This window comes from Chiloscyllium plagiosum, chromosome 25, assembly GCF_004010195.1.
Source record: "Chiloscyllium plagiosum isolate BGI_BamShark_2017 chromosome 25, ASM401019v2, whole genome shotgun sequence".
NCBI classification, from domain to species: domain Eukaryota; kingdom Metazoa; phylum Chordata; class Chondrichthyes; order Orectolobiformes; family Hemiscylliidae; genus Chiloscyllium; species Chiloscyllium plagiosum.
The window spans coordinates 13353217-13361769 of record NC_057734.1 but is presented as its reverse complement, the minus strand read 5'-3'; the positions used below and the strand labels follow the sequence as shown (position 1 = coordinate 13361769).

The 8553-nt window shown below is 44.4% G+C and overlaps 1 protein-coding gene across 5 annotated transcripts in view; it reads right to left on the bottom strand.

Annotated features, from left to right (window-relative positions):
• LOC122562579 (rabphilin-3A-like) overlaps positions 1 to 8553 on the bottom strand; it is a 239783-nt gene that overhangs the window by 132178 nt on the left and 99052 nt on the right. For 2 of the 5 annotated variants that reach the window (XM_043715533.1, XM_043715536.1), the window contains exon 1: positions 7668 to 7842. The exons of 1 other annotated variant lie outside the window; for it this stretch is intronic. The gene's annotated coding sequence lies outside the window, so the exon portion shown is untranslated. Of the gene's footprint in view, positions 1 to 705; positions 831 to 7667; positions 7844 to 8553 lie in introns of those variants that run through there. 2 more of the 5 variants (XM_043715537.1, XM_043715535.1) reach the window with 2 other exon arrangements.

The following is an 8553-nucleotide window of genomic DNA, read 5'->3' as shown; positions in this document are numbered from 1 at the left end:
CAGGGACCCTTCCCTCCGCAACTCCCCATCTGACTACACCGCCCCACACTCCCCATCAGACTGCACCGCCCCACACTCCCCATCAGACTGCACCGCCCCACACTCCCCATCAGACTGCACCGCCCCACACTCCCCATCAGACTGCACCGCCCCACACTCCCCATCAGACTGCACCGCCCCACACTCCCCATCAGACTGCACCGCCCCACACTCCCCATCAGACTGCACCGCCCCACACTCCCCATCAGACTGCACCAACCAACCAACACTGACAATCAGACAGTCTCCCCCACTACGCCACGTTGCAACAACACTCCACCCCATCTCCAAGTACATCTTAACCATGTGAAAATGATCTGCCTGCACTGTTACGATAAGCTGCTTTGAGCAGCTATTTCACAAACAACACCAATCCTTCAAGCAATGTAATCCCATCATTTCCAATGATCATACAATAGAGGCACATCTCAGCCACTGTAACAAAGAAATGATAATGACAACAATAATCAGTTATAATGTTTCCACTTGAATTTTACAAACTAAGTTCCCACCTCAAAAGAAGGTCAGTATCTATCTGAGAAAGCAGAATAGTTGTCAGTTTGTCACTGATAAGATCCATTTACATTATTGCATGATCTCAGGTTATGTTTAAAATTAGACCATGTGAGTAAGTAGTCACAAAAATTGCTAATTAAACATGGAAACCTTTCAAAATGCTGTCCTGCAGAACATCTTCCCTGAAACCTTCAGAACTCAGATCATTTCCACTGTTCTCTGCAGATTAGTCTCTACATTAAAAACTTTCAGATCAGAGCTTCTTCTCTCAGTTACATCTGTTAATCCAGTTTTCATTTCTGTACGAGAGAGCTGCAGAGAGTAAAGGATCCCTGCAGTACGCAGCCTTGTGCCAGTGGTAGCTCAGCAGCAGTCAGCTCCTTATTATTCTGCAGCAGCCTGACAAACCAGGGATGCCTGATGGACACAGCATCGCAAATGGTAACAGTCTGCAATCCACTCCATTGCCAGAACTAGTCGAGCACTGGGTCTATCACACAGAGATCACGGCAAACCTGTGAGCATTCACTGCCCCTTCAAAAACATGAGGTTTACCGAAGAGTGGGTGCGGGTGTTAATTGTTCATCCTTTAGTGCCAGAAAATGGAGACTTGTAAAGCCAGATTTTTAATCACCATTCTATTTGGTTTTATGTAGTTACGTACTGCAATCAAATGCCCAGACAGTTCAAGTTCATCTTTGATTACTGAATCACCAAAGATTTTATTTAAAATTAAACCTAATACAATGAAGCACAAACACCAATGGGTACAAACCGCTTTGTTTCTGTCCTTTCCCTGCAGAGTTATGTTTTTTAAAAAAAACACGAAGGCTCTTATATTTTTGTATTAAATTATAACCCATCTTCTTCACAGCCAAGGCCATGGATTGACAAAGTGTTCTCAATATAGCTCATAATGCTGGCTTACTTGTGGAATGTGCCTTGGTTTAATGGTTTTCCTTACAGTCAGTCAGGTCTTTCTTCATTTGCATCCATTGGCTACAACATGGAGCACAGGGCCATGGATAAAGTTCAAATTCGTATTTCCATTATTATCCCAAAAAAATAGATGTTGGTGTTTATTTTACTGTTTGTTCAGCAAGAGAGAGCAATGCTAAGACTTGCCCTTTTTAAACTTGAAAGGGTGCAACATTCAAATGGAATAAGAAGAAAGTGAGGTCTGCAGATGCTCAAGATCAGAGTCGAGAGTGTGATGCTGGTAAAGCACAGCAGGTCAGATAGCATCCGAGGAGCAGGAGAATTGACGTTTCGGGCAGAAACCCTTCATCAGGAATGATGAAGAGCTTATGCCCGATTCTCCTGCTCCTCAGACGCTGCCTGACTTACTGTGCTCTTCCAGCACCACACTCTGATTCAAATGGAATAAGCCAGAAATAAAGAAACTATGGCACATTGTTGGACTGTGAGCTTCTTCGATTGCCAGCACTTGCTAAGTAACTCAATGACCACAAATTAGATATTCCAACTCTAAGCAACATTAAGACATTGTTTCACCCTCTCACCTATTCCTCCAGGGTAACACAGTGCAACAATACTCTTTGCTTGTTATTGCTTGGAATAAATTAGACCCAAATGTTGGGCACAGACACTTGAGGCAATAGAGACAGAATCGTAAAATACCGAGTGCAAATCCCATTCTCAGATCAAAGTCTTGAAGTCACAGCTGTATAGCACCCTTTTACCCCTCCCCAGGCAATATCTTTATGAAAATGGCAGTCCTGGAAAATGCCTGTTAGCTTATATTGGCGTTTATTAGGCCATTACAATCTGCTCCAGCGCTTACTCAATCCAAGTCACCTTTGGAGTCAAGGTTCTACAAAAATGGTCAAACATTCCTCCAGAATATCTGTCAACCTTACAATGTAGACTTGGATAGATGGCAATATCAGGAATCAGCAAATCCCCTGCAGAACACAACCGTAAGTTGAGCAAAAGTGGCTCTATTGGGCATAATCTTGCCTTAGCTGACAGATTGCAATAGGTATTAAAGGGAATTCAGAATAGTTTTGGATGTTAACTGCAAAGATAAATCTAATGAACTCTGATACAATGGATAGTTTTCCATTTTAATAGGGCTATTCAGAGATATCAACAAACAAATGACATATTAAAAACGATCCCCCTTTCCCTAAAGATCGCAGAGAGCATTTTTAATTTAATGTGGACACAGCCAGCATTTATTGCCTGTCCCTAATGCCCTGAAATCGAGTAGTTTGTTCAGCTGTTTCAGAGTGCAGTTAACAGTTAACCATATTACTGTGGGTCTGAACACATGTAGTTCAGACCAGATAAGGATGGCAGATTTCCTTCCCTAAAGGGCATTAGTAAACAAGATGGGCTTTTACTGAAATTAATTTTCAATTCCAAAATGACTAATTCAATCTACATTCCAACAGTTGCCATAGTGTGATTTCAGCCCATACCTCCAAAGCATTAGCCTGGGCCTCTGGCTCACCTATCCAGTGACACTACAACTTATATGGTACTTATAAAATATAACTGTGGAAGTGAAGGTGGGAACTCTCCATGTCACAAGCTGAAGATGTGAATTTAGATAAAGCATGCAAGTCTTTTCTGGGAGTATAATTTTACAGAAATGTGATATAGGGCCAGTCCTCCATACTGACCAATGTTTCAAATAAAAATTCATGGCTTTCCCCCCAATTCTGAAATCTAGGTATAGGTATTAGACCAGTTACTGCCCTTTTCCCAGTAAGCTGTGTTATATTACAGCTGCTTCTCTCACTCAAATATAGTTTGAATTTACATTTGTTGCATTTAAATCATTATTCGATTAGATTCTTAGAATGGTTACAGAACTGAGGGAGGCCATTCAGCCAATCAGGTTCTGCTCTCTCCAAAATCAACTCTGCTTGTCCCACTCCCATACTGTATCCCCACAGGCAAGCAGCTGCTTATCAAATTCCCTTTCAGAAGGAGCAAATCACTGCAGAAGCTGGAATCGGTACTGAAAACAACAAATACTGGAGAGCACAGCGGGTCAGAAATCATTCATGGAGAGAGAGCAAGCTAACGTCTCGAGTCCAGGTGACTCTTCATCAGAGCTGGCACATTTGAAATTGCTTCCACCACACTCTCAGGTAATGTTTTCTGACCTTAACCACTGACTACGTTTAAATGATTTTCACATTACCATTGCATCATTTACCGATCACCTTCAATCCTCTGGTTCTTGACCTTTTCTACAACAGGAAAAGTTCCTCCGAACTTATTTTGTCTCGAGCCTTCATGGGTTTGAACGTCATCAGATCTCATCTCAGCCTTCTCTTCTCCAAAGAGAACAGCCTCAGTTTCATCAATTAACCCTCGTAACCAAAGTCTCTTGTCTCATTCTGATACATCTTTTCTGTACCACCTCTAGAATGTTCACATGCTTCCTAATTGACAGAATACTTCATATTGAGGGCGACCTGATGTTTTTGAAAGTTCTATCATATACTCCGTGTTTTTGTACTCAATGGCACAATGATAACTCGAGGATCCTATTTTCCTTACTAGCAACATCTCAACCTTTAATGATTTACACGTCTGCTCCTGGGTATCTCTGTTCTTGTAATCCCTTTAGAATTTAGGTGGTGGTGGAGGGTTGTTTTTCAGACTGGAAGCCTGTAACCAGCAAGTGCCACAAGGATCAGTGCTGGATCTGCTGCTTTTTGTCATTTATATAAATGATTTGGGTTAGCCAATGATATTAAAATTGGTAGTTTAGTAGACAGTGAAAAAGGTTATCTCAGAGTACAATGGGATCTTGATCAGGTAGTCCAATGGACCAAGGAGTGGCAAATGGAGCTTAATTTAGATAAATGTAAGTAGTGGCATTTTGGTAAGGCAAATCAGGGCAGGACTTATACAATTAATGGTAGGGCCTTGGGGAGTATTGTTGAACAAAGAAACCTAGGGTGCAGATGCATACTTCCTTGAATGTGGAGTCACAGGTCGACAAGTTGGTGAAGAAGATGTTTGGTATGCTTGCCTTCATTAATCAGTGCATTGAGTATACGAGTTGAGATGTTGTGTTGTAGCTGTATAGAACATTAGTGACTCCACTTTTAGATTAATGAATTCAATTCTGGTCTCCCTGCTATAGGAAAAATGTTGTTACACTTGAAAGGATTCAGAAAAGACGGACAAGGATGTTGCTGGGAGTGGAAGCTATGACCTATAGAGAGAGGCTGAATAGGATGGGGCTGTTTTCCCTGGAGCATTGGATGCTGAGGGGTGACATTAAAGAGGTTTATAAAATCATGAGGGGCACAGGTGAGGTGAATAGCCAAGGTCTTTTTTCCAGGGTAAGAGAATCCAAAACTAGAGGGATAGGTTTAAGGTGAGAGGGGAAAGATTTAAAAGGGACCTGAGGGGCAACTTTTTCACACAGAAGGTGGTACGTGTATGGAATGAGCTGCCAGAGGATGTGGTGAAGGCTAGAACAATTACAACATTTTAAAAGCATCTGGATGGGTATATGAATAGGAAAGATTTAAAAGGATTTGGGCCAAATGCTGGCAAATGGGATTAGATTAATTTAGGATATCTGGTCAGTATGGATGAGTTGGACCGAAAGGCCTGTTTCTGCGCTGTATAACTCTTAATTTTTTTAGACTACATTGCCTATCTTTCTTCTTCCTATCAAAATGAATCACCTCTCTGTATTACATTTCATTTTCCGTGTGTCTATTCATTCCATCAGCCTGTCCTCATGAAGCTTATCATTATTTTCTTCCTCATTTCTAAATTTTCTAATTTGTGTGTTATCTGCAAATTTCGAAATGACACCCTGTACACCCAAGACTGGGTCATTAGTATATCAAGAAACTCAGAGGTCATAATGCCAAGCCTTGGGAAATTACTGTGTCTACAATTTCCTCCAGTCACCACTACTCTCTGATTCCTGTTACTGGCCAACTTTGAATCCCTGCTACCATGTCTGTTTTATTCCACAGGTTTCAATTTGCTGACAAGACACAGAATCATTAAACCATAGGGTTGAATCCCTGCAGTGCAGAAAGAAGCCGGTCAGCCCATGAGTCCACACTGATCCTCCATCCCCATAATCCCCCTACCCTGCACATCTTTGGACTGGGGGAGGAAACCCACACCGACTTGGAGAGAATGTGAAAACTCCACCCAGTAAGTGGTATTTTATCGAATGCCTTTAGAGGTTGGGTATGCCACGTCAACCCTCCCTGTTGCTACAAAAAAACTCAAGCAAGGCTCCCTTTACCTTGAATAAATGGGGTGGCCTTCCCTTTGTTAACCCACTCTGGTCCAAGTGTAACACAAAGTGGGGAGGGATCGAGACCAGTTGGGGATGTGGGGCAGTTTGGAGGGGGGGAAACATTCAGTTAGGGGGTCAGACAGAGTGTGAAGGTTACCAGAGTCAGGAAACACCTTTCACAAGCCTCAAAACACTATACAACCAGTAGAGTAATTGGAAGCGTGCTCATTGTTACACAGTCGGCCAACCTGGGCAGTAACAATGAGTATTTCAGAAATTCCCAGCAGGAACTGGGTGGTGGGGGTAACAGGACGGAACCACTTGTGAGCCCCCTCCCTGTGAGAGGGGAAACTGAAGCCGGTCAGTGATGGTGCAAAGGACAGGTAAATCATTGTATTTGTGTCGAGAGAAACAGCTGGAATGCCCCTCCAGCAGCCCCTGCCATACAGAAAGGTGGGGGACAGACAGAAACCGCCCACAGACTGCACTCACCCCCGGGTTTCACACCACTGACTGGGGGTTGTGGCCTGGCCAGCTGGGAATTAAAATCAGTGTGAACCGTCCGCGGTAGTGCCCCCAGTGCCAGCTGCATTCTGCAAGGGAAGCCGGGGAACTGACCGCGTCTCCAACTGCTTGCACGGCTTTGAACAGCCAGCCACTGTCGGGACACTGCGCCGATAGCTCCGACCGTCCGACCGAGGTGGGAACTGGAGCCTCCGAACGGGACCCTGCTCAGGATAGGGGCTGAGGTAGAAATGGGAGACAGGTCCCTCTTCAGCACTGGGACTTCAGGGATCCCATCCTGGGGAGCAGGAGCGATGAACAACTATCTGAAGCGAATGGATTCTGGACAATCCCAGACAGCACAGCCTGGTTTAGTGTGCGCTGAATTTCAAATACACGCTGGAAATGTGTAAAGTGTCTGAAACACGCCACACACCCCACCCCCCAAACCCAGTGCAGTTTTGGTGAATTCAGTGCAGAGGAGACCCACATAGTTTCACTCCCCACCCCTTTACTAAGCAGACTACATTGGAATGAAATGCGTTAGAGTTTATCATGATCCGATTCTTAAGAGAGAAACGAAAATCAATCCCACTCAATGTTGTAGCGATAATATTCCCCAGTGCGGATGAAGAGCTCGGTGCGCTATCAGGGCCCAGGGTTACACCCGTATCTGCAGGTGAGTGAGCGCTTCCTGGGTTAAAACCAGCCTCAGCTCCTGCTCTTCCCACCGGTTATTGAAAGGAGCGAGTGGAAAGGGAACAGTTGAGGGCAGAGTTCGGACCCGAACAGGACACACAGTTGAGGAAAGCCGATCAATCCCCCCCCCAATGCGAATCACTCCCAGAAAATACAAACTATCAGCACAGAGAAAAGGCAGCTCCTGCATACAGCCGCCTGACTGGCTGTGTATGTGTGTTGGGGGTGGTCTGTGTTGTGTGTGTCGGGGTGGTGGTCTGTGTGTATGGGGGAGTGTCTGTGCGCGTGTGGGGGTCTGTGTGTGTTTGTCTATGTGGGTCCGGGACAGGGAAGGGGGTGTGGGTAAAGCCATCCCACGGCTGCTCCGCACTAACACCCAGAAATCCCACATCACAGCGAGTGGGAGCAGCCTCAGGAACCGGGCTGGTCCGCAGCCTCCACTCGCTTCACAGTCAGGCAACAGCACGGGACGGTTATTTATTCTGTCAGGGACCTTGTCATGTCCCGGGAAAAGTGCGCTGAGCATCCCACCCCACTTTCACAATTCAGGTAAATAACTAACACGCAAAATTTGATGGGCTAAAGACACGATTTTTGTTGAGGGGAGGAGGTAACACATTAATAAATGATCAAATATAAGCAGCAACATTACCTGAGGTTGAGAAGAGATCCTCTGAGATGGTGCAAATCCTGTGCTGTGTGTGTTCTGATATGAGTTCTGCTGCTTAATTGCAGTCAGCGCTGTTCTGTCTCCCCCTCCCAACCCTACAGTCTCAGCTGATGGATGCTCGACCCACTGCTGGTCAGTGCTGCTTGACACGTGGTGCCGTCAGTCAACACTATTATCATTTAATCTGAGAATGGAAAATGAAGACCGAGCAAGGTGAATGTGGCAGTGAGGGGAGCCCAATCTAAGCAGTGCAACATACCTCCCTAAACACACCCCACCAACAAAAAAAGCCCAATACTGCGGGCCTGAACCTCCAGGCTCTTCCTTCAAAACCTCCCCCTCTGAGCAACACTTTACCCTCATTCACCAGTCACTGAGACCTAGGCGCCTAGATGTTTCAAAACATCTCTCCCTAATCTTTACAAACACAAAATATCTCTCCCTCATCTTCACAAAAACATTTCTCCCTCAACTTTACAAACACAAAGCATCTGTCCCTTCTCTTTATTAACACAAACATCTCTCCCTTGTCTTTATAAACACAAACATCTCTCCCTCATCCTTACAAACACAAAACATCTCTCGTGCATCTTCACAAACACAAAACATCTCTCCCTTATCTTCGCAAACACAAAACATCACTCCCTTATCTTTATATCTCTCCCTCATCTTTACAAACACAAAACATCGCTCCCTCAACTTTACAAACACAAAGCATCAACCCCTCATCTTTACAAATACAAAACATCTCTCCATCATCTTTACAAACACAAAATATCTCTCCCTCATTTTCACAAACACAAAACATTTCTTCCTCAACTTTACAATCACAAACATTGCCGCCTCATCTTTACAAACACAAAACATC